General features: G+C 38.4%; 1 long non-coding RNA gene across 2 annotated transcripts; it reads right to left on the bottom strand.

The window, feature by feature from the left end:
* Positions 1–2,829: 2,829 nt before the first annotated feature.
* Positions 2,830–25,044, bottom strand: LOC135421011 (uncharacterized). Of its 2 annotated transcripts, XR_010433815.1 has the most exons (7): positions 24,750–25,044; positions 22,179–22,782; positions 16,035–16,149; positions 15,235–15,304; positions 13,868–13,999; positions 4,591–4,697; positions 2,830–3,353 (listed from the first exon to the last, which is right to left on the bottom strand). It is a non-coding gene; the product is annotated as an uncharacterized LOC135421011 (long non-coding RNA). The 2 variants fall into 2 exon arrangements; XR_010433816.1 differs by lacking the exon at positions 13,868–13,999.
* Between the last annotated feature and the right edge of the window lie 1,811 nt (positions 25,045–26,855).

Below are 26,855 nucleotides of genomic sequence, written 5' to 3'. Positions count from 1 at the left end.
TTGGTATTTGCCTTAATAAATGTATTATTAGAACAACCTACCAAAGAGAACGAAGCAGTTTGGGAAATGAGGACATAAAGATCAGCAGCAAACATGATGCTAACAAAAACAAGTCTGAAATCAAAGGTCTTAATGATTGCTCAGTACAAGATCAGGCTGAACTGTCACTGTCTGAAACAGGTTGTTAATGATATTAAGTAGTTCTTGCATTTTTACATGAACATATAAATATTTTTTTTCCTTCTTGTGAAGCAGAGATTTCTGTAGCACAAAAGGGCCCAATCCCACAGCCTGCCCTCAGTGGGAGGTTTGCTTAACCAAGAAATGCAGTGTCAGGCTTTCTCAGAGGATAAAAACAATACAAAGAATTGGTGTGGATGCTTTATGTAAAGGTAACAGCTTGAATCCCTGAAAGCATCCAGATGATTTTTACTTAAATGGATGTGACATTGCCAAGAAAGAAACTTTATCCTCATGAGAGATCTTTATTAGCCAGGGTACTTAACCCTAAAGATGAGGAGAATTTAATAATCACAGGGTTGTTTTCTCCCTCTTTCTTTCATTTGTGCAACCAGCAGCTAGAGGGCACAAAAGAATGCTTTTACCTTATGATCTATCATATAAAAGAGCTCTACAGACTGAATAAACAAAAAATAAATCAGTGCTAATATCATAGCATATTACATATTTTGTTCAGAATCTTCATCTGTATTCTCTTTAGTAAGAAGCAGTAGCAATTCAGAGAGACAATGGCATGACAAGGCAGGAGACTCATCAAAGACCTTTATCCCAGTAAGAATATGTATTTAAACCCCAGAATGTAGCAGGTATTTCACACCACATACACTCTCTGTGAACGTGGTCATCATTACTTGCCTTAACTGTTTTGCAAAGCTCTTTGTTTAAAACTAATATAAACACGTATTTAACCTCCTTCATTCTTACATCTTAAATATTAATGCTGGCTGTGATCCTGCATTAATAACAGCTATTATTTTTGCATTAATAAGGAGCTTACAAGAATAAACATGGAAGTCATAGTGCAGTCTTCCCGTCAATTAAAAAGAGAGTCAGTTGTAGTTGCAGAGTGCTTTATCTTATCATTTCACTCAGGACATTCCCAGGTTCACAGATCTGATCTGAACAGCTCCAGTGATAATAAACATGTAAGTACACAAAAAACCATCATGGCAAGAAAGCCACAAAGGAGGTTATCAGTGAGTTGCCAATTTTGGAATCCCTCACTTTGGAAAGAGCATTATCACCGTAAATGAGGTCACTTATGTGGCCAGTGTGAGCACTGAGCTTGACATTTTTCCACCAGAAATCCTAATAACCCCAGGAGGGGTCACATCTGTTGCTGCATGGTAAAATGGGGTGAACCTTAATAGCAACGTGTGTATTTCTATGCATATATATATACATATAGTTAAAAAGCAAAGCAAAACAAAGACCCTTTCCCTTCACCCCTAATGAACTACACCAGCCCCTTAGGCTGAAATGACTTGGATCTGGATAGAGTACCATTTGCCAAATTGTAAATTGCCTACATTTATTTTGGGAGTGCACTAAACAGAGTGCTAATTGCCTTGTTTAGCACTTTCCCTTCTTTCATTTGCACTGGTGTAAAATCTTAGTAAATTAACTCAGGATTTTATTATGTAGGTAGCATTTGAACAACTGAATCAGTGAGAAAGCAGCATCAAAGGACTGATAAAAGAGGAGTTGACTCTACCCAGAATGCCATTTATATGTCCCTTGAATTAAAAAGGATGAAATTAACTTTTAATCCTTTTGCTTTTCATATAGCTGATCTTAACATAACATGTATTACTCAGTCATTTTATTTGCATTTACTCATTTTAAAATGTTAATAACTGTGGTTGCAAGCTTACTGTATGGGAATGTGCAATTGCTTGTATTCATATACATAAGTGTGTAGGATTCCTTAGTAATTTTTTTGAACTGCAGCCAAACACAGACTCGAGGCTTCTGTTTATTGTCAAAGAGAACACCCTGAAGAGCAATTCCCATCTAACTGTTCAGTGGGCTATGCAAAATTAGCTGGTGGTCTCACACTTGTATACAGCTCCAACAGTACCTTATTTTTACATAAAGTCCAAAGAGAAAATGGGGGGGTGGGGAACCATCGCCCTGTTTTCACCACTACAATAACCATCTTTCCCAGAGGGAAATGAGAAATACATCATTTATTCTGGGAGCATATTCAAAGATATTATACATAGAAACAGGGTATTTTAGACTGAAATCTTGCACCAGCAAAATTTCCCCCCCGAAAGCCACAGGCTGAGGAGTTTAATGTGGTAGCCCCATTGCTCATGAACACAACTTCATAACAAGAAAATTCAGACTGGAGACCTCCAAGCCCATACTCAGAATATCAGGGTTCTGTTCTGGACACAGGTGCTGGAAAACTGCAATGGATTTCAGCAGCAAGTTTCTGGGGTGTTCTACGAATAGAACCTTGATTTTGCTAAGTTCAGAAAAGCCAGAACTTTGTCTTTCAGTCTCATAGGTACAGAAATGATAGATAAAAGCCTGTTTGTCGTTGTCAGTAAAACACTGTGCTTGCCAAAATTTGACTGTCTTCTCCTTTCAGTTTGTTGTCCTTTCAAATCATGTATGTGCATATATGAGGAGCTCAGAATCATCAAAAATATAAAAATTGATTTATTAAAATTAGATTGAATTTAATAAACTATTAAAAACCGAGAATATGTGTTTTCCTAGTTTCTGATACATATTTTTAAAAGCTGCTTCACTGATTATTTTCCTCTCAGTACTACTTATTCTAATGGGAACAGGAAACACTAAACAGTATCAAAAGTCAGCAAGTCCAGACTCTTTGGCTTCACATGTACCTTTTATTAAATAACACATTATGTAATTATTTTAAGGTATTCAAACCTCTGTACCTTAAGGTACCTTACAAACAGAAAAAGGGGATGGCTCTGCAAAGCAGCTCTTCTAGTGATATTTTTTTAGCTCAGTTTCCAGACCATCACCCTTTGGGAGGATTCCAGATAGGTATCTGAACTTTTGGATGCTTCTCCCAACTGAACGGCCAAGCTGTCTGATGTAACTCTACTATTATTTAACACCTGGCTGCACTGCTGTGAAGTGCAGTGTGAATAAAATAAGACATGATTTAGTGTGTGCTAGGAACTATTTGGCAACAAAACAACAGAAATGTTTTCTAATGAATCTAAATAAGTTTATAATAAAGATCCAGAACCGACTCCTTACGTTGTAAAGGAAGCCACGCCACATCTTTCCACGACAGCACATCCAGGCACATTATTTGGGACCACATCTTCTTGCTGCAAGAGTTACTAAGTAGGGAAGAAGTAGGTGATAGATTTATTTTTATCTGTGCAAGAATATCGTGGTTAATTAGGATGTGATATCCCTGTTATTGCTGGGGGTTTTTACATTACAGGTAACACAGAGAACTCATTCAGGCACTAGAAATCGGTGATGTTCCCTGCTGATAACATATGTAATGAAAATTTAAACTCTACATCTGGAAGTTTTTCATTATAATCTGAAAGTGTTGAATTTAAAGCACTGAGGAACAGACACAATGGGCACTGGAGGGAATGTAGCCACCGACCACACAGAGCTCAATGGATATGAGCACAGTCTTTCCTCAAGGTGCTGCATAAATCTGGCAAAGATTAAGTTGGTTCTGTCAATGCAGTGAACAAGTGAGTTACTGAGCCCACAGACAAGGGAAGTACATTTACTAGGGAAGGAAGATCTAAGACACAGGTTGAATAGTTCTGAAAAAGGAGTACTCAGGAGCCTAAGGAGAGGATTTTGGTTTTAACCACTGTTTGACCACTTTGGCCTTACAGTTTCAGGAATACCTTTTTAATGAATTCATGTAAAACTAAAAAAGAAATAGAAAGAAACGGCTGCTTTCAAGTCCTTTGCACTTTGGTATTTAATCACAAAAAAATTTAATGCAGCAGAAAAAATATACAAAGCACAACTTCTCTATGAATAGAGTACAAAGATTTTTAGGTTCTAATGTGGTCCCTGATCTCAGGAAAAATGAATATGCTAAATAACCTGTACCAAAAACTTTCATGCAAAGGAGTTGGCCACTGTTAATGTTTCAGGCAAATGCTGCTAAGCTCCACTTTGTAACAGACCATTAATTAAAAAATATATATTATGTTAGAAAATGCAAAGAGTTTTACAACTCTATCAGTATAGCTCTTTCTCTGTAATAATATATATTTCATATTACCTGGACGGTTTTCTTAAAAGGCATAGTCTTTAAAATAAAAAGTATCCAAGCATGATCGTTACACTAATAAAATAAAACTAACCCTGTCCAGGTATCCTCCAGGAAACAATTTTGATATTCCCTCCTTTATTTAGACGATTAAGCCATTAAACTAATGATGAAATGTTATAACATAAAGTCATAAGAACCTGAGGTGTGCACATCTGAGAAACATAATAAATACAGCTACTACTGTTGGATGAACTTTTTGATGACAGCAAAGGATAGAGCAGTGACTCAGTGAGAAGTGATTGCACAGTGGCTGTTCTGCTCACCTGGATTTTTAGGGACATGTTTCCTGTCTTGCCACAGCCTTCCTATTTGTCCCCTGCCCTGGTTCAGCTTCATTCAGCTATTTTAACTGATCAAATCATTGGGATACCTGGAAAATAAGGCATCAGTTTTTAGTCAGTCTTAGTACTTGTGATACTGAGTCAGCAGAGCTTTGAGATGACTCTGCTGCATCTTTCTCTTCAAAAAAACCAAGAACTCAGCACTATCTTTGTAAACACCAGAGAGAGTTTTTCATAAACCAGAGACAAGAACAGTGAACTTTTTCTAATGAAGGAAAAGTCTGAAAAAATAAAGAACAGATAAAAGGAATGAAAAACCGGGCAAATTCTCTCCCTGCCTCCTGTGTCCTGACAAGGTAGGTCCATTCCCTCAGGCTTGCTCTCAGACCAGCAGCTCAGTGACTTTCTAAAATTCTGACAAGCTGCACACAGTCCCCTGGCTCCCTCTGAAGCACTGGGTTTTCAGGGCCAGAGTCCTGCCTACTCCCTGTCCTCAGCAGCATCTTGGCCTCAGCCTTCACTGCAGGGTCCCTTTTCCCCTAACTCATCTTCTGTGATCATGCTGAGACACTCCTGAGGAGGGAGTAATCTCCCCTGACTCCAGAGGGCTGATGCAGAGGACAGCACTCAGGAGGAGTTTAATGTCTACAGGAACCTTGTGGGCTGTGCACACGCACTGGCTTACACATCATAAACTACACATAAAAAGAAGTATAATAATACAGTATCTCTAGGCTATTATTTCATAAATTACAGTCTTTAAGAGATTCCATTTCAGTTTTCCAAGCCTGCAGGAAAGCAGCTTTCCTCAATGGACCTGCTGGAAATCCTGCCTTGACCTGGATCCCAAGGGAGGATGGCAGGCGACCTTGGAGGAGTCTGGACTCCCCTCACTGCTTTCATCAGTACAGAACAAAACTAGCTAGGAGAGCAAGTCCCCACATTGTCTTCACACACTACTGCCACACAGAACAGGACTATTTACACCTATAAAGCACTTCACTTGAAAAATTCAATATATTAGTTGAGATCATTGGTGAAAGAGCTTGGTATCATTTGCCAAATTTCATGACTGTTAATTATAGCACAAATTTTAAATTATTTATCCAGTGCTAGAAACAGATTAGTGACAGAAAAACAGTGGCATCCATTGCTCTTTCCACCTATTTCTGATCTCCCAGCAGCAACCAGCAGTCCCCCCTGGGTAAGCACTGGCAGCATTGGATGTCAGCCACCAACGATGGCAGCACCAATGGGAAATGGTTAACAAAGGTTTGATATTTCATTTTGGGGGGCAGGAAAATTAAATCTGCAGTTTGTGACTCTTAGGAAATTAAGTCTCTATTAGGAAAGGGTTAAATACAGATTATGTAAATAGGGATATTGTTATTTCTCCCATATGTAGCACTGCGGAGTGAAGACTGCTTTCTCTCTCTCCCTATTTTTATTTTTTTTTTAGTTTTTCTTTTCCACAAATTGAGAGATTAACCTGGTCTCAATTGAAATGGCAGCCCATATCATACCTTCCCTTGATCTCACAGCATGGCTAATAACAGCTGGGGCCTACCAAGCAGGCTTCTTTATTTTTCCTTTATTGTTCCAGGCCACACAACCGTGAACCTTCAGCATGTTATGTACTTAAGCATGGTCAGGTTGATGTCATTATTTTCTTATTGTTGTGGAGCTCCCTGGGTGTTTGCCCATATTCATAGTGAGGGGCTTGTGTGCTCTTTGTAGGTTAACCTTTTAAAAAGGAGATGCTCGACCACTTGCAAATGTAGCCCAGGGCTGTGACATTGCACTGGCCAATTCGTACGCTTCAAAACACATATTAGCACCGCTTGTGCTATTTCATCTTTCTTTTTAATTTTAGCCCAGTCTTGTTAGATAAATCTTATCTGTGCCACAAGTAAATGCTTGATAGAGCACATTTTTAAAGCCTTTAGAAGAAGGAGGAGGAGAAAAAAAGTGTGGTTTGTCTGGGTCACTGTGTGCTTTGTCTAAGTATAGGCAGAACTATTTGCCAGTTTATCTGTCCGCTGTCCCTCCATCTATCTCACCAGCCACCTCACAGCAAACAAGCCACGAGCATTAGTGCTGAATTGTGAGAGCTACAGGGAAAAGTGCTTCTCTGCATGAACCCCAGCCACAGTCAGCTTTTACAATCCTATAAAAATTGGTCTACTTGCTATCAGTTCAGCCTGGGAAGCAAGCAGCGGCTCTCGACTGCCTCCAGCTTTGATGTAAGCACCCCACAATATTTTCGTTTAAACTACAGTGGGGAGAAGACACCTATAAAAATATTAATTAGCTCCAGTTGACACCAGATGCAGTTAACATACTGTGAGCCAGCTCTGAAATAGTAGAGTTTTTATTAGGTAAGCTAATGTTTATTGCAATCATTAAAGTCTGAGTCATAAAAGGCTGAGCATAAGAAAGATGTTTCAGGTATTATTCCTTCCACGTATCAAACGTGAGTTTGTTAAATCCTGCTTCCAGGGTTAATTATTTTGGAAGTCATATTGCAAATACAAGCTTCCAAAGAATTTAGCAAGGTTTTTCATGCACTCAGTGGGCCAAAATGGAAATAAGTGAAGAGGCGAATCTCCACTGGTTTCAATGAATTTTTGGCCTTGTAACTTTTAAATGAAGCAGATACAAACAGCAGAGGAGATTACAGGCTTAATGTCTGAATTACTTCAGTAGCACCAATTATGATAATGATAGACCTGACACCAATGTATCCTTTGCTACAGTTTCCTTTGTAGGCCGATCCTTGGATTTTTCAGAGTAGGAGGTCAGGAAGGTGAGCAGTACAGCTGGGTAGGAAGCAGCCTTATGTATCTGGGTCACCGTCAGTGCCCCAAAGGTGTGTCTTAAGTTACTGGTGTAATGGGAAGCTCAAGGCTGCCCTTGCTCAAACGCATGAGGATTATGTTTATGGTCACTGCCACTCTGGATGCACAACTTGCCCCTTCTATAAAACCTGTGCCGTGTAGGCAGGAGGCGAAACAAAATGATACTGAGATCTTTACAGGATGGAGATGAACCGAACTGCGTTTCACATACTTAATGACATCTTTGGAACCTCCTTGTGTCTTTACCAGGTACAACCAGGATGGTCCCTCAAATGCTTCTTTCAATTACTGCAGAAAAGACAGCCAACAAATAGACTTCATTTCTCCTAATTTTAGGGCCTTATTTATATCAGCCAGCTCAGAATGTATGAGCTGTATCCTATATGTCTAAGCATAAGGATAGGTGGTCTGAATCCTTTGCACATGACCATGCAGCCTGTTTCTTGCATGGATCATGGCTGTGTTGCCTTACTTTTCAGACCTGAGTTTCTTGGGCCATTCCATTCCCTCTCTTATGTCTATAAGGAAAGAATCGAATATGAGCCACTCCTTTCACGTATACAAACTTCCCTGGACAATCTGGCTTGCTCCAGAGTGAAGTTAGGACAGCCAACATTAAAAAGTTGGAATGGCCAGGGAGTCTGAGCCTGATGGCAGTCTCAAGTCCCAGGGAAGACTGAAACATCACTGAACCAGCACTGTGGTTCCCCCTTTTAATTTTCAGCTTTATTTTTATTATCAAAAACCCTTGCCTGTCTACAAGGCAATACTCAGTAATACACTGAATTCATTTTTCTCTGACATTTTGCACCTTAGTAATTTCTCCTTTGCAGTGCAAATAAATTTAATGTTAAGGTAAAATGGTTATTTTTTCTTGAAACTAAAGCTGAATATTTCCTTCTGTAACAAGGCATTCCAACTGTTTAAATTCCCAAAACTGTGTGGCAACTTGTATGTGTAAGTACAGATTTATAGATATATGCCCACATATATATATATATATATATATATATATATATATATATATATATATATGTATACACTTCATGGAAATGTGAATGTGTAAGGCATATCCTTACTTCAATTTAGTTTAAGCAAATTTATAATCAGAATCACAAATGAATAAAATTAAAATAAAACTAACATCTCCTCCATATGTATTTTAGTGGCGAGAATGACACACTGATTTTGGCAAACACCAGTGTGCTGTGAATTCATTAAAACCTCAACAGTCTGATCTTTCATTATCTTAAGCAAGATGGTATCTATCCCCTGAATTGTCCTTTATACACTTAAAATATCCCATTTACCTGAAGCTCAGTTTTTAAAACTACTTTAAGCACAGTTCAGCTATGTAAAACAGCAAGTTACACTAACATATTTATTTTGACTGAAGGACTTCAATATGTTTTTATTACAAAATCTAGAATCATATTGCCTGCTGTAGGAAACCCATAAAAATTAAATAAACCTGTAGAAAAAACCAAGGGTTTAGTCCAAAACCTTTTCTCCTTATAAATAGTTATTGTTTGTAATTTTTGTGGACCAAAAAAGATTTCAAATTTTACTGACAAATTTCCAATATCTCTTTTCAAACCTTTTGGCTCCATCGAAACACTACGATATTGCCAGAAGACATTATTTACTATGAAGCATGGGCTACCACTTGGAAAATATGACTTGAGCAGGATGTCCTTTCAGAGAGCACTGTGCTCTGTCTATGATTCCATAAGATCTTCATATATTTTAAATGATATTCAGAAATATGCTTACGCCTTTTATTATTTTTTTTTTTTAAGATCTGATTTTCTTATCTGAACTCTTTTAACAAAGGTATTATGCTAAGTATAAAAGCCGTCCAATTTTTTCCAACCTTTTGCTTCTCTCTAAACCACAGTCATTTTGTTAGACATTGAAAATGTCTTGATTTAGTTGTCTTGCTATTTTGGGCCTGTCCTGCCCCCTGCAGTGGTAATAAGGATGGGGCTTCCTGCTGGGTCCTGAAGAATACCATTTCACGGCCGCCACATAGCTGGCGGCTTTTATTTATGGAGCCAAGAAAATGAATGGGTATTAGTGTCCAAACATTTCAACATGCTCCTGTGGCCATGCACAAAAGGGACTGATTTGCAGCAAATTTCCACTTATTTTCCAAAAGTATTTACCTTGCAGAAGCTTGGCTGATCGCTATAATGGCATAGCAGAGGGGAAAAATGACCATTTCAGAACCCAATTTTTATATACGTTTCTGAACCTTAAAAGTGCTATACTTCTTGTGAATAAAGATAATACTCTTGGTTGCTAGGCTTTTATGGCTATGTGGCAAATGCCAGCCCTTTTTTCATGTGTGTCTTTACAACAGATGAAATGGGCATTACCTAAAAGCAAGAAGCTTCCTCTGCAATGGGCACTGCATGGGTGAAAGCTCTTGTGAAAGACCAAACTTCTCTTAAGTGCTGGAAATGGCACTAAACGTACACATCCAAGAGGGGTTCCCAACACCTGTACTTGTCCCTGCCTGCTGGGGGCAGCAGAGGGTGTATTTTACACCTTTCCTAAACCACCCCAGGAAATTTCGGGAGGACTTTCAACCAGTGCTCCACTGGGCAACTGCACAAAACCTGCATCATGATGTTATACCAACAAAACCTGGTGAGATCTTGTCCAGAATACAATACCAATAGAAACTGGTGGGGGCTGTACCACAATTCTATACCAACCAACAAACTATACCGTAATAACATAGTGACAGAGATTGGTGAGGTCCACACCAGGATGCTCCACCAACAAAAACCAGCAAGATCTGCACCATGATACTGCACTGACAAAAACTGGTGAGTGTCACTCATGCCCTTTAAATCACTGAAATGCATTAACCATACAAGGTTATTAAGATACAGTTGCTGAAAGTTCTGTTCGGACTCTGCAAAGTTCAGGGATGCAAATCAAATTCTTGTGCTCGTGTCTTCTTAAACAGTTCCAGATGAGCTTTGTGGCAGCAAACTTTTAGGGTGGTCAGCATGTGGGTGTTAGATGATATAAAGGCTTAGTTAGATAAAATGAAGACTATTCTTAGTTCTGCAGGTGTTTGCAGGTGTCCAATTTCAGGTGCAATTCCATGTATACACACGCACAGATGGAGATTGTGTGCTTGAAGATCTCCACAATCACATTTATAGGAAAGCCACAACAAAAAGAAAAACTGGATTACTTGTACTATAACATCATTTCTTGGAAGTTCCCAGCAGGTAAGATGTGAAGTCTAGATAATAGAATCACACCACTACAGTAGCTGCTATACAAGTTTATGCAGGTCACCAGATATTACAGTCTGCAACCCCTGAATGTAAGTTTCAAAAGAAACAATACTAGAAAGAAAGACTTGTCAATGACAATATCCTTGCAATATTTTTTCCATTTTATATTTTTTTATTAAGATATTGTTCTAGACATAAACCACATCACTACTGTGTATGGTTGCCTCACCTGCATTGAAATGCAAAACTATCACAAATTATTTTCTAGTTGATTAGTTTCATGTTATCATCCATTTTTTTGCCTTTTATCCTGGAAAGTCATCTGGCAATTACAGCTCCTGGTCTGCAGTGTCCCTCTTTTTCTCCTAAAATCAGATTACATAAATGAGAAAACCAAAATAAGAGTTCTATTTTACCATAGTGTCTGAATACCTTACAGAGTAAACAGACCCACAAGGGAAAAAAATCTGAAATCCTCGATGTGCAGCAACACATCTGGAGCTGCTTTGCAGTTACAGCACTTGCTCCTTGTTTTTTTGCTTCCTATTCAGATTCATTCCAGTCAGAGACTCCCATCTCCTAAATCTATTCTCATTCAGGCAATCCCAAAGAAACAGTAACACAACATGGGTAAATCCTCTGCAACAAACAACTCTACCTCCTCCTGTTAGCTCACCTTCACTGCTGTATCGGTTTCGCTGTGTCTATGAAAAAGAGATGGAGGAATGAAGTGGTGGAATAGAGAGCAGGTAAATAATCTCATCTGTTTCAACATCTTTCAAACTATTCATGAGGCACACCAAGAGAGAGAGCAACGGATAGGTGAGAGATGCTCTTTCCTTTCTCGCTCCCTAGAGTTTTACAGGATTTTGCTCCTCTTCACATTGCATGGCAGAACACACCAAGCACCAGAACAGCATGTTGGAAGAAATAAATAAAAAGTGCAGCTGGAAGAATATCTACGAGTCTCTAGGAAAGGAAAGACCCTTTCTGTGCAGCTCGGCTTCTCCCACTGAGAAATGGATATAATAAGGTTCACAAGAGAGGGTTGTGAAGGTCTGCTATGAATTCTGGACACGCTGAGTCATTTTTAAATTTCCACTCAGTTTCTGGTCCCTCCTGTATGTCTGTATGATACTTAATGAAAACCTTAGAACACCTTTAGAAACTACAAATTACTTCACAGCTAATGTAACAATTTAATTTTCTGAAGCAATCAAGGCCAATCAAATACCAGACATAAGTGACCTGTTTTATAACAAACTATAATTTTACACATTTTAAAAATAAGAATATGCCATTAGTCTCCCTACCTCATAACAGTGCAATTAAGACTTTGAATTGGTGAATTATTGTATTTTAGTCTGGTTAAGAATGAGCTGTCCTGAAAACTCTAATAGAAAGTAACATATATCAAAACTTATTCTTCCCACTAAGACTTGATTTCATTCTGTTGTAATGAAGCAGGTAAACTTTAAAAAAAATTAATACCTTGTGATTTTTTGTCCCCTTTTTTAGTGTAACTTGGCTTAGTCAGTGATTTAGAAAGTCAATCAAACCCTGCTCAAGGTCCTTTTTTCAAGCATTAGAAGTGAACCATCATGAAATCCCCACTTAGTATAATGGTTTCATCTTGTCAGGATAGAAAAAAAAAAAGAGAGAAAGACAGAAACAAATTTTGCTTTTTTTCCTGAGGTTAAGAATTACCTTTATCAAACAATGGCTTAGCGTGTTATGGCATTAATTTTGCAATAAATTATAGTGCAGGTAGGTGGAATTACTCACATTGCTTGACCAAAGTGCCTGACCCAGACAGACTTCTGATTGATGAATAGTTTTTCATTTTGTTCTACTAGTTCTATCAGACAGAATCAAAAAGCTGGATGAAAAAGATCCTATTTCATGTAATAGTATTTTGTTATATATCATTAGCACTTAATTCTGTCACCAGTGCCATGTCTGTGTTAACTGGGCCTTTCAACTTAATCCGTTCACACCTTGATGTGACATTCAAGGATGTCGTGAGGTTTTACAGAGGGGAAATTAGAAGGACCAAAGCCCAGTGAGAACTTAGTCTCACTATTGCTGTAAAAGACAATTTAAAAATACTTCTATAAATACACTGGCAACAAAAAGAGGGCTAAAGAGAATCTTCATCCTTTAGCAGATGCAGGGGAAAAATGTAGCAACAAAGGATTAGGAGAAGACTGAGGTACTTTATGACTTCTTTGCCTTAGTCTTTAAGAGTAAGATCAGATGTTCTCTGTGTACCCAGTGCCTTGAGCTGGATGACTGGGACAGGGAGTAGAATGAGCCCCCTGTAATCCAAGGAGAAATGATCAATCACCTGCTACACCACTGGGACACACACAGGTCTGTGAGTCTGGATGGGATCCACCCAAGGGTACCAGGAAGCTGGTGGAAGTGCTCACCGAGCCACTTTCCATCATTTACCAGCAGTCCTGGCTAACTGAGGAGGTCCCAGTTGACATGTAGATGTAGTGGACTTTGAAGTGTTGGGTCAACAGTTGGACTTGGTTATCTTGAAGGTCATTTCCAATCTAAATAGTTCTGTGACTGTTCTTAGATGATTAATGCACTAAACTCTGGTGCCAATGAGTGAAATAGTTCAGATAACACCACTACACAGTGACTTGGTCCAGGCCCTCCAAGGGGAGGTCTCTTAAAAAATTAAAAATATGATTAGAGCATGATTAGAGCTACCTTTGATCTAAGTTCCTGAAGTATCAACACCAGTGTACTCTCAATGGATACTTTACGAAAGACTGAGTACAAGCCCATGAAACCTTGACTGTTCACCTGAGTAGCTACTGCATACTGAAGTTACTATTACTTCACTACTATTGTTATCCAAGGTACTCAGTTTAGTTCAAACACATTCTACCTGTAGTATTACATCTCTTTATGGCTGTAGAGAATTTAAGCTTGTTCAGGACCTCTTTTCAGCATAGCTACTTGGTCTTGGTGAACTTTACATCTATACATTGATTGTTTCTTCTGTTTAGGTCAAAACTCATGCTTAAGTCCAAGCTTGCCTTAGAAGCACAACTATTAAAGAAAAATCTGAAATAAGGTGTAGGTCTGGAGGGAGGTCTAGAGTACTATGGGTAAGTTCAAACTCACCCTGTTTCCCAACATGTCCTGGCTCCTGTCACACTGCTCCAACCAGCACTGTGGATAACACAATCATACACATGGCTACGGATGGTTGGCTTGAAATTTTCAACTTCCACCCCATAAAGCTTTCTGGCAACACTACAAGGTTTACACAGGCTGTTTTAAAAACTGGGCAATCATGAGAATGAACCTCACCCTATGTCAAGCAGGTCCCATGTTAAGAGCTTACCAGTGACTTACATGAAACCTTGCTCCTCCTGCAGATGTTTATAACTGAGTTGAATTTCAGTCAAGATAGATGAAGGGTAAAATTCAACAAGTTGGCTTTGCTTTGCAGCTGCAGTTTTGTTATTGCAAATCTTACTGCTTGAAAGGGGAGACTGAAGCAGCAACTAATAAACTAAAAAGTACACAGTTCTGGTAGCAGGAATTTCAGTGGGTGGCAAAGCTGATCAAAGGATAGTGAATAGATTTGTGAAACTTTAAATGTTCTATGTCAGAGGGCTCAAAACTTAGCAATTTTTCATCTCTGTCAACGTTTCCATGGCTATAAATCAGAATCACAAAGTACATGTAAGAAATACATATAAATTTTCTGCAGAAAACTGTATTTCTTGTATTGTAGTTTTACACATGCCTAACACATAACAATTTCTTATAAACTACAAGATCATGGTTGCATGGTGGTAATACTTGTTCAGATTTTCCTTGGTGCATGGCATAGCCTCTCACATTAATTTGTCAAGTCATCCCAGAGACATGTCTCATTGTAATTTCCCTTCCAAACTTTTTCCCTCAAGAAGCAAACTAACAACGTTGTTTTCTTCTTTGGGAGAAGTTTGGTTCTTCTTGAAACCAGTCAGCATTCATGGAAGAGGCAAGGATCAATTCAAAAGACCTAATGACTAGGACTGGGGCCCTAATTTATGAGTTTTCATTTTATATTTCATGCTGTAAAAGCATTTAAGCACGTTTTGCACATGCTTTTGCCTTCCAACCAAGAATTATTGTTATGGTGTCTCTGTCACCTTCCTCACTGTTCTGATGCCAACACTGTGTTATCTGGATTGCAAGTGCTTTGAAACATAAGCTGGATACTCCTTAACTAAGCAATGATGTATTTAGTGAAAATACGAGGTAGGTAGCAGGCAAAATCTGTTGTCAAAGAGACATATTTTTTCATCTTTCTCTCTACATAAGTATCTACTTAATTTTGGAGATCATCTTTCTGACTTTTATCCTGAGTGTAAACTTCTTATTTGGTTGGGTTTTCCTTTCTTCTTGGGTTGGTTTTGTTGTTACTGGGTTTTTTAACACCTGGTATCTGCCATAAATCTTTAATCTGAATTAAAGATACATTGCAAGTGCCTTACCTCAGTCACAGTGAATGTATATCCAGAGACATTCCATTGGTTCCACTGGCATCAGTCCATATGTGCACAACTGTAAATGACATGAAAAAAATCTGGCCTCAGATATGAAAAAGGCTATTTATGCACTTTGACAAAGGACAAAAGTCTTATAACTTTGGGTCTACACAGAAATGAGACACAAATATGTTATTGAAAAGCCCCAAGTTTTCTAAATGTAGATGAGCACAGATTAAGAAAGCAGTAATTAATTTCCTTTGACCTCAAGCTGAAATTCCTTTCTAAAGCTGTCATAAAGAGAAAGAGGCCAGAGAGAAGAAGTGAAACTGTGTAACAATGCAATTAAACCCTTGTAATGAGGTCAGCCATTGGACTTGTTGCAACTGATATCATTATAGCAATGAGGAGGCATTATACGATGGCCTGATTTTTTACAGGATTCATTTTCTTCTTTAACTCTTTAACAGTCAGATATGTATTCTATAGCATTATAAAATAATTGTTGTTAATGACCAGAAAAACAGGCACAAGCTCTATTATCTTACTAGCACTGTTTCATAAGTTCTGGTTATGGATGCACCAAAAAACTCCATGGCAGTGGAACACAGGACAACTTTGAGAGACACAACCTTCCACTCAGACTCTGTGTCATATTTGCTGTTGGAGCTTCTTCCCAGAAAGCAACTCAACTCCATTCAACAATGGGAGAGAGTAATTTTTGGCAATCTGCTGACAACTGGTGGCAGGTAATACTTGACTCACGTGGAGCTCAAGAAAAACATGAGCAGACCTGTAGGACTAACCTGAATCAGAAAGAATCCCAAGTAGTCTCGATGTCACTTGAAAATTGTTTATTCATCGTGGCTGCTGGGAAAAGAATTTGCTCCGCTGGAGGAGTATTCATTGGTTTCATGTGTTCTGCAAAGGTATGTTTTGATTGGTTAGGCATTAAAAAGACATAGAAACTTGGGAAACTCAGATTTGGACACAGATTTGAGATTTAGATAGGACATACTTTGCATAGAGCTTTCATTGAATAAATAATCATTTCTTCAAGTGGAAATCTAAGCTTAAGATATTTTCCCTTTTTGAAGGGAGTGTTCTCAGTACTGGGCATCCACATGACAACCACCTCATTATTACCTCTCTGGCTCATCTGGATCCCCTACAACTGAACTCACAGTACCCATTTCCTCAGCAACTATTCACAGATCAGTAAATAAGAATAATATTAATAATAATATTAATAATAACAAATAAGAAGTTGTGGTTCTTCCTTCAGTCTGTTCATATGAGTGAATCCTTACTAGTGTTTGTAAGATAGGGCTTGGATATTTAGTTTTAAAAAATGCTTCAGGATTATGAATCCAAAGTGGCCACAGGTATTTCCATCTTCTCAGAGGGGAATACCTGCAGGACACGAAGAGAAAAAGTTAATGAAGAAAAATGATAGCTTATTGGGATCTTAAATATTCACACCCCATTTATTCCTTTAAAACAACCAGAGCAAACCTGAAAAGGAAGAAACTGGGGTGCTTATAATGCCACAGAAAGGAGATGATTGCTTGATGAAGAGTCTGTTCATTGACTTCAATAGGGCAAGGAGATTTTGGACTTGAGTTGCCCTTTCTTGAGGCTTCAGTTCCTCAGGTCATCTGTCAATACACATATGAAGGCATAACAAAGAAATTCAAATCGATACCAAGTATTTCTAACCCTTCCCTCCACACTCCTCAAATTGTGCAGCTTAAACCAGCTTGAAAAAAAAAGTTTCAAGTACCTTTACCTTTTCTGAATAAGTTCACCATCCCCTGTGTGCGTATTATACTTTTAAAAGAACTATTAGAAGATGGCTTACTAGTTGGAAATACAGAAAAGGCACCATTTTCTTGCACTCAAAGGACTGAGTCACCAGTTCAGATCCCTGTGCTTTTACTGGTGCACTGAGTCATCACGTGCCTCAGTTTCCCCTCACTGAGTATAATACTGACCTCTTCAAAGAGCTGTAAGCCTTCTGTGAACTTCTGTATTAAGTGTGAAGCCACAGCATTATTAAAGATATTTTATACAGAGGCAGCTGAGTGATGTCCTATAAATTGTCATTTCTCTCCAAATGGAGCACAATATAACATTTCCTCCAGAAATACATTTATTATTTAACACTTTTCCGTGAAAGGTTTCTTTTACATTGCAAATGCTCAGAGTTCTTTCATAGGTCTTAGACTATTGACCCTTTACCTTAAAACATGCTATTAATGCTTAACGCTGTTATTAGTATTCAGGGAAGTAATGACTGGTACTAAAATGGAAATGTGCAGTAAAAACACCTTCTATTTTGTAAAATAATTATGTAGCCTAATAATTATTTCATACGATTCTTTTTGATTGATAGGGAAAGGGCACCAAGAAGTTTGGAATCATGATTCTTTAAGGTCTACATTCAAATAGCAGCCACCAACACCATTGTTTCCGACAGCTACATTTTCTAAGAATGGCAACAGGATGATCCCTGGTTCTGTTTGGATGAGGGTTACATCAGATAAGGGATACTTAATTAGCTTTTTTTTGTTTGAATGGCAAGGAATTATAATTCTATAAAGGGCAGCTCAGCGTTCTTGCAATTTCCAACTAAGTCACTGGTACCCTGGAGGTCAAATATAGTTCAAGTCTGCAGTGAAGTGAGACTACCTCCTTCCACTCTGCTGTCATCCCACCTGACCCTAACCTGGTAAAAGCATCCCTAGTGATGCCAAAGAGGCCTTTCCATTCTCTGTGTACCAGCTACACTGGTCTTTCACATTTTAGGCTGCCAGATAAATGTCAAATTGCAATGTTCTCGTGATGTTTAATGGGAAACAGGCTGAGAGTGCTTGAACTTGTTTCACTTTAGAGAAGTTTTTGTCACTTTGGCTTAGGTGGAAAAACAAGTTTTAGATCAATAATGTCCATAAATGAAGTGCTGGGCTTTCTTAGCTGGTTTGCTGCTTGATAAAAAAATGGAATACCAACTTAGCTGTATGTGTCTGTGTGTAGTACAGAAATATCTGCAAGATTGTTGTTCAATGTTTTACAAAGATGGCTAGTTCTAGCTCCATTCTTTTTTTGAGTGCATAATATTAGCAACTTCTATAGTTATTTTCCTCACAGATTTTCAGATTAAGACAGCTATAGCTGGGTGTCTGTTTGCATATATAACTACTTTAAACTATTTTTCTGGGCCTGTTTTGTTGCCAATTTTTCTTCAAACACTGTATTAAAATTGAAAATAATAAATTTAAGCCAGGTTTACTACTCATGATACCACAGCTATGGACTGGAAAAGAAAGGGAAATTACAGCTTTAAATAGATAGTATACATGTATACAGACAAATTAATTGTTTGTAAATAATTTTAAACCAACGTTAACATGAATTTGGAAGTACTCAGAAGTCTTTCCTACCATAATGCTGCTGAAGATTACAGCTGCTGAGCTCTGTCTCTCTACCTTTACCAGCACAGACTCTTAAGCAGGAGCCAACATCCAGCATCCATAAGATTCCCGCTCATCACTCAGTTAACCTGGGAGCTGTTCAGATATTAAAGTGATAACTGCCACAATAAAACTTCAAGGCCTATTTAAGAGTTGTGGAGAGGAAGAAAGGAAACATTCCTGCCAATTCCACCGCAGCTACTCAGCCATCAACGCTCTGGGTGGAGCAGAACTACTCTCCTGGATCCCTGTTTCAGTTCCTACATGACTACCAAAAGACATCAGCAGTGCCAATAAAAGCAGTAAAATACCAGCAGGATCAGCAGTAGGAGCAACAGCTGGCCAGATACAAGAAAGGAAATAAAATGTGCCATCTGAGGGTAATCAAGGGATTAGTTATGATTCATGAGTCACAACTCCTTTCTGGGCAGGCTCCTGCTTTGATCTAGCTACATATGGCCCCCTGCTCTGGTGCTGTGCTCGAAACAGCAAGAAGAGAAACAGAGGAAGTAAGTGGTAAATGGAAGCAGTAAGTGTGAGATATTCAGAGCTATTTATAAACTAAGTACTTTGGGACAATTAGCTGGATTCAAAATTACACATTTTACTACATAATTAAAATTCAGGTAACTATTTACTTTTGTAGAAGAGCTTACGAAATTAATAAAGAATGTCAGTCAACTACCTAAGACATTACCAGCGACTAGTAAGAGAGAATGGAATCAGGGATAAAGGAAATTTCAAATGGTTCATGAATATTTTGTCACATTTCTCTTAATAGTGTTGCAGTAAGCAATCAAAAATTGAAAGTATTGCCTTATTTCAAATTTGAACTTTTCTCTTTTAAATTCTAATAGCTCTAATCATCTTAGGATTTAAGCTACAGGAAAACCTTTCTGTCAGCTATTAGAAATGTCTTGCAGACCAGGAGTGAACAAGCTTCTAGGCTTCCACAGGGCAGACTAAGTAAACTCTCCAAGTTTCCCAATAGGAAATGTATTTTCAATATCTCAAATAATTCCTGTCTCTCTCCTCAGAATTCTCTTAAATGCCTTTGTTGTGTTTTGGTTTTTAAGTGACTTAACTCTTTTTCAATGGTCCCTTTCTTGTACATCCAAGAACCTCCTGTACTAATTCTTCTGTTCAATTACAACTATCATGAGTATTAGTCTTTTCTCCCAGTTCTCCTTTCTCCAAGCTAATAAATGTAATTTACATTCCTGTTCCTAGATGCATGAACCCGCATTTACATTTCGCTGCAATAATACAATGCAATCTCTACAAAACTATATAACTAACCCATTTTCATTGTTATTTACAAATTAGCATCTGTAAATTCTATTTGGATGTTTATCTTTTCTCCAAAATATTAACTTTTGGCTACATGCTGATCTACGTCTAACTATATTAAAAATACCCCAATGAATAATGATTTCTCATTTAGAAGCAGATTTTTAGATCAACTAACAAATTTTAAATCTGTTCAGTAGGGACTACACTGATTTTTGTATGACACTAATTTTTGTAAGGAAGCCATTCAACATCAAATCAGTCTCAGAAATTGTATTCTTTCAGAGCAATTACTCTTACCTGTTAGATATTTATATTGCTATAAATTCTAAAATGCTTAATGACATCATAAGCCAGCCGTGATAGTGTCACAATTTCAGTTGGACCTGAAACCAGTTGACAAATATGTAGGAGTCTTTTTTCAGTTTTATTACACACATTACAACTCCTCCTCTGGATTATGCAATGATGCAAACGTATATTCCAATAATAACAGTACAGACGTGGCTTCATATATTCCAAGTATATAGAGAGCCTATATATAGAGGGCCTATATTTAGCCTCTACTTCCATCACCCTGTGAATGTGATGCCAGAGGGAATAATTAAGGGGCAAGACTGGTTGACCTAGACACTGGTTGACCCGCCCGACAGGCTTTCAGTCTGAATTCTCTGGTCTGCTAAAGAAGAAAGCCTCACAAAGTGTCTTTAAAGCAGCCATGGAAGACAAGAAGACGGTTCCCTAGCGACTCTGTGATGATGTAAGTCTGTCAGAGATGGCTCAGCTATTTGCCATCACAAGGCATTTCCTGCCCCCAGCATAAGAGGACAGTAATAAAGTCATATATGGAAGGCAGAGTGGGAACTGAACGTGGTGAACTTCACTACCTTAGATCCTTTGTTAGGAAAAGATTTCCCCCTTTGCAACCAGAACCACCGTGAAGCTGAATCTTCAGAGCCCTGTGGTTTCCCACTTTGTCCTGTGGCTTGACATACTAGGAAAATGTGGCTTGATGGTCATCATATCCAAACAATAAATCTTTTACAAGCAACAATCTGTCAGACTTCTATGAAATCTAACTTACCTATCACTGACCTGTTTTCAAAATGGTTACCTGCCACAAGGCACTCCTAACAAGGAGACTGTCACCAGCAAAATTTGTTTCGTCTCTCCAGTGAATTTGTTCCTGAGTCCCTGTGCTGAAGCTGTGCCAAAAATACTGCACAGAGGTGGCGCTGGGGTTGGTCCATAAGGCTTGCACAGAGACTACTTGTTTCACACTACTACAGACAAGGCATCAGATACTAAAAACTTCAACTTGCTGATTGATACAGTCTGATTGGAATCTCCAAATCTACTGCAGAGATGAAAGTCCCTGTGTCAATTCATTAGTCACCTTTGCTTTATCATTAGGAAATGTAGAACAGTAAGTTTGCAGGAAAGATATTCATTACTAGACCCCAGCTGGAGCCTTTCAAGATCAGGGATTAAAAAGCTCACAAACCACTGTTTCCAATTAGGTACAAATGTCTTTCTCTCCTCTGTTCCTCAGCAATCATAGGACTTACTCTGGATGTGGCTAAAATGGCACATTTTGGCCAACTACTTGGCAACATTTATTACTGGATAACTAATAGATTCAGCTTATTAATTTCTGCCATAGCTGAGTTAACCCCAGCTATGCCCCCAAAAAAGGCTTCTACAACAGCCCTTCTCCAGAGCACGCCATACCCTTTAGAGGGTAATCTTTTCCTGCACTCCCTAGCAATTCCCAGCTCAGGGACTGAATGTAGGACATGGAGCACAAGACAGGGAGATCTGAAAAAAAAACCAAAAGCCAGAACCTCCACAAGTCCAGTGCCTTGTAGTGAAAATTCAGGTTTCCAAGCTTTCCAATGAGCAGACAATCTCCAAATGACATGCAAGACAACACATCAAATTTCAGGCATGAATACTACAAGATCTTTTTCCCCTTCTCACCACATTTTTTGTGCTTCCTCTTACTGTATCCTAAGTGTTTGGAGGATTTTTCCCAGTTGGCATGTGGCTCATACAGCCCAACTTTCTTTAGAGAAGGCTACCATATTTCAAAGGCACAGTTTTTAAGGCTGCCTAAAAGCCTTTCCTAAGGAAACTATGTGCCAAATTCTGCCTTATGACTAAAGCTGAATTCCAATGGATACTCACTCATGATCCCCGTAGAGTCAATGAGACTTCTGCAACTGATCATCAAGTTTCAGTCCCTTGTACACTGCAATTATTATTTCCAGTAGATATTTTTAAAGCCTGTTTTCAAAGAAAGGATGAGGTTCAAAAGGAAATGTTAATGCTTTTCTTTCTCCAACGTCTGATCAGACTGGCTGGGAAGAAGGAACTGGTGTACAATTTTGTTGCTGTTAATTTTGTTAATAGTCTTGTGCTGCAACTTGTCTAGATGCTTTGTGACTAGTGCTGGTCTTTTCTCCTTTTTTTCCCACTGACATGCTCTTGCCAAGGATATCATTATGACATTCTGTAGTAACAAGCATTCTTCTGTTCAAATTTATATCAATTAGTTTGGGACAGTAATTCAATCGGACGGCCCACTGGATTTTGAAAGACTCGCAACGATGTCAAAGTGGCGACCTTTTTCCTCCACTCTCAGCCAAAAGCCATTTTTTAACAAGGAGCTCTTGAAAAGAAATGCCACTTTGATAATTAGTTATTGATCACGGACAATGCGGCGACGAATACCATCGGATTAGCCAGACGCCAGTGGGTCGCGACACGAGGGTTTCCTTATCGCAATAATCTATGAAAAGAAATATAGAATAAAGGTCATTAAGGCTTCTGTTTTGGGAACATAACCCAGATAACTTAACTTCCTTATTAAAAATAAAAATACCAAAAGCGTTCTGGATGCACTTAGTTTTGCAATTAACCTGTTAAAAAAAACTTCCGGCTACACAAAATTTGTGAAGCTACACTCTTTAAGCGACTACTTTTAAAATTATTTTGATAAATTAACCCTGCCATGGTCAGCAATGTTGCCTCACTAAAACACCATCATCTTTCCTACTCTAAAATGTCCATTAGAAACTATTTTGGATCTGTGCATAAAAACACCGTAACAATTATAGACTTAAAAAATGATGGACTTTTCTTTCATCTAATTTAGAAAGCATTTTAAGGCCTCCCTGAAATTGCTTCACATAAGTTATTTAATGGAGAAAAAAATGGCAAAGAACAATTTTACTGCACTTAAAAGAGCAGAAAGGAGGATGAGATCCATTAGTTTTAGGGTTTCTTTCCAGAATATTAATGAAACATAGTTTTGTTGAAATGTGCAAGAATATACAACTACCTGTGCTATAATTTAGACTGACTTGAGAGATTTTTAGGTTAGTACTGGAATAATACAACTATTTATGAGGTATGTAGCATAATGTTAGAGTCCCACTGTAATTTAACTCATACCATCATAGGTAATACCCATAAATGACTGGACTACCTAGTACTTTACATTAATAGATACATAACTCACAGATCATTATTTCAAATTCAGTTCAGGGCTTTATTTCTTCATAGACTTGCCTAGAATAGTTATAATTTCAGTGTGACAATGAGATAGAGAAAAAACATTATGGTCAGAGAAAAAATAGTCCAGAATGGTTGACTGAAATAATGTCACATAGGATGTCAGAAGTCTGCAAGTCTAAAAATCAAATTCAGATTACTTTGTTTCTCATCATATAAAATTATTTCTTATGAACTGATGACTATGGCAGTTAAAACAGTGTGAATAGTTTAATGCTAGTCAACACTACCCAAATTAAACTGATATTATATCCACTTCCCATTTCATAATTCCTGTCTTTTTCAGCACACAACCTTATAAAATGGATACCAAGACAAGAAGAACTTCTCAAACCTGAAAGTTTTTTTCATATAGATGTGGATTCATAGTGATGGGGAAGCACACCATACCCATTTCATGGGTAATAAGCATTCATTCTTTCCAGGCAAAAAGAAACTCTCATTATTAGACTGATGAACCTGCCATGAACGCATTATTAATTATTTCTTGTATTCAATATTATTTTGCAAAGTTCATTACTAATTCAGTGTCATTTTACTGTTGTTATTAAATTACTGTTTTAATTTATGACAAATTAGTTTTTTAAGAGCTTCCAGAGATTCATTTTTATACCACAGTGTGTATGAAAACATTCTAAAAATATGTGCAAGCCAACAATTAGAAGAGTTACTCATTAGCTTTGTAAAGGTAATATTTTTTAAGTTCTGTGATCTGAAGGTTATTTCATTTTATTGCTTTGACTGCATGAAATAGTCTTAAGGAGGAAGCTACAATTTCATTGAAGGAGGGTACTGTGTGCCCACAACAAAGGTAACATGATACAAAAGTTAGAATTATCCCAATGGATAATTCTGCAAGGGGGATGTTTTATGACCCTTTTCTGATGTTATCTTGTCATGGGGACTTTGGCAACATAATTCACCTTTAGGTGCCTGTTTTTCTGCCTATTGTGAACTGCTATTTTATGGTTCAGATTAAGAGCATTAAAAGAATAATTATAACACTGTCCTAAACTGCTAAGAGAGAAACCTGAAGAACTCCAGCTGGCAGTATGCAGATGGTTTCTGGTCTTCCCAGTTTTCCCTTTGTAAGCAGGAAAGACCTATTCTCACCACTTCCAGGTAACAAATAGCACCCCTTTTTCAATATATGGATGAACACATTAGTACCTCTTACTTAACCACTATATCTTATGCCAGAAGTGTTCACTGCACCGTAAAAAGGACCCAAAGATCCGAGATGCACATGAAGAATCTCTTGTGAGCACAGGACAAAAAGGACAAACTATTCCAGTGCAGTGATACGTATCCAGGCACACTGCAGTTTTTCTCTGCTTTTAGTATCTGGACTCTGAATATGTCAGACACATCTCCCCTTCCCTGACAGGCCGTTCAGTGACAGTGGGGCTGGCCATTTCTATGAGGAGAGATCCCGAATGCTGTGGGGCATCTGTCCTTCCTGACCACTGGACACAAGTCCTCTGAAAAGGATAATATTATTAATATAGATATGATCATCATTAAAACAAAGCATAAGATACACCTCTCTAGCTGAGCTCACACCTTGCAATCTCGCCTCAGTGCATCACAAGGCAAAGGAAAGAATCCTGTCTGCCAGATGGGTTGTTTGTGTAGATACCATGGTGATGGGCATGTGATAAGATACGGATTATTTTTACAACAAGGCAATAATTCTTACTTACCTATTTCCCTTGGGGTGCTCTGAGGACTAATCTGTTAATGTTTGCTCAAATCTGTAAAAGGCCATATAAGTAGTAAGTATTATTATTATTACCTTATTATGATATTGACTTTACCACATAGAACTGCAGTACTTTCATCTACTTAGGTGTAATATTACCATGGAGTGTTTATATTCCCATAATGTAAATGTTTCCTTTCAAAGGTGAGTTGAACAGCTTATTGTTACATGTGACCCACAGTATAATTTATTTACATGAGCCAGGAGACTCTAGAAATATATTCCAGGGACCTTTCCAGTCAGACTTAACGCTTTTACATTCTCAGTTTGTCCTGAGCAGTGTTTGTTGACATGCATTTCCGAAAACCTGTTTGGCCAATCCATACAGCCCTCTAGGGCCCTGTGTTTTGCTGCACCAGTAGGCATGCTGTCACTACTTTGGCACCGAAACACAGCTGACTGTAAGAGCTGGGCTGCTATTCCACTGCTGAATTCACCTGATTTGGAAGCTCATAGCCTTGTCCTGAGAGCAAAGGCTGAACAACTGCACAAAGTCAAGCCTGCAGTCCTGATCAGCACTTAAACTAAGAGTCAACCTGCCCCCACTCCCTCCCCAAAAAAACCACAAAGCCACCTGATCTGTCAAGTTTGCTGTTAGTATCCATATTCCAGGCTGACAGATATTTACTCTCTCTCCCCCCAGCCCTTACATCTGGATCAATGGGGACAGGCTTTCCACCCCTCAGAAGATTCACTTACATTAAGTGGCGAGGTGGAAGCAGTGAATGAACAATAGACGGCTGTCAGGCTCGACAGCAGGGCATGGATGTATGAGCGTGGAGCTGACAGCAAGGGCCTCAGAGGGTAAACTGCTTTGCTGGAACTAATTAAACAGATGAAATTATTACATGAATATGCAGATGTTGTTTACATTTTACCATATGGTATTATTTCAGGTAATAACTCGCAGGAGGATCCCTTCCTCTCATCAAGAGGAAATGAGTTGAAAAGGAGGCTCCACGTGTCACCTTTCAGTTGCTAGGCAGACATTGATATGGCAGGCTTCTCCCTGAGTCGTGGGGAAACTCTTCTGCTTGTAGCTGTATGACACCAGAGAGGATTTGCATTCCTCCTACTATGCAGTGTTGGAAGAGATTATCTTTTATTAAGCGTAAATGTTAGGGTTGCAAAATTTTTACTGTTGTGCACAGAAGACACACACTTCCCCAAATGTTGATTCCCAATGTGTGCTTTACAGCTGAGATGCTGCCAATCCATACTCCATAGTAAGAACTGACAGTTCTGTCCAAATATGTAGAGGCTGGAAGGATGTTTCTGCCCAGGCTGACATGTGGCTGTGCTGGTTAGCATTTATTGCTTTGCTAACCTGAAGAGTGGATACAGAGGTGTTCCTGTTCAATAAGTTTCCATTCATCACACTGAAAAGGTTGTTTTCTAGAATTACAGAGGCACAGGACTACCAACAGTATAAAACATTATTAATTATATGATTTAAGGTGGGTAGTCAGCTAGAATCTAACACAACAAAACTGCTGCACAGCCTAGGCAAAGACACATACTGAGAA

This window comes from Pseudopipra pipra, chromosome 12 (assembly GCF_036250125.1).
Source record: "Pseudopipra pipra isolate bDixPip1 chromosome 12, bDixPip1.hap1, whole genome shotgun sequence".
NCBI classification, from domain to species: domain Eukaryota; kingdom Metazoa; phylum Chordata; class Aves; order Passeriformes; family Pipridae; genus Pseudopipra; species Pseudopipra pipra.
The sequence above is the reverse complement of the archived record's forward strand: the minus strand, read 5'-3'. Positions and strand labels throughout refer to the sequence as shown.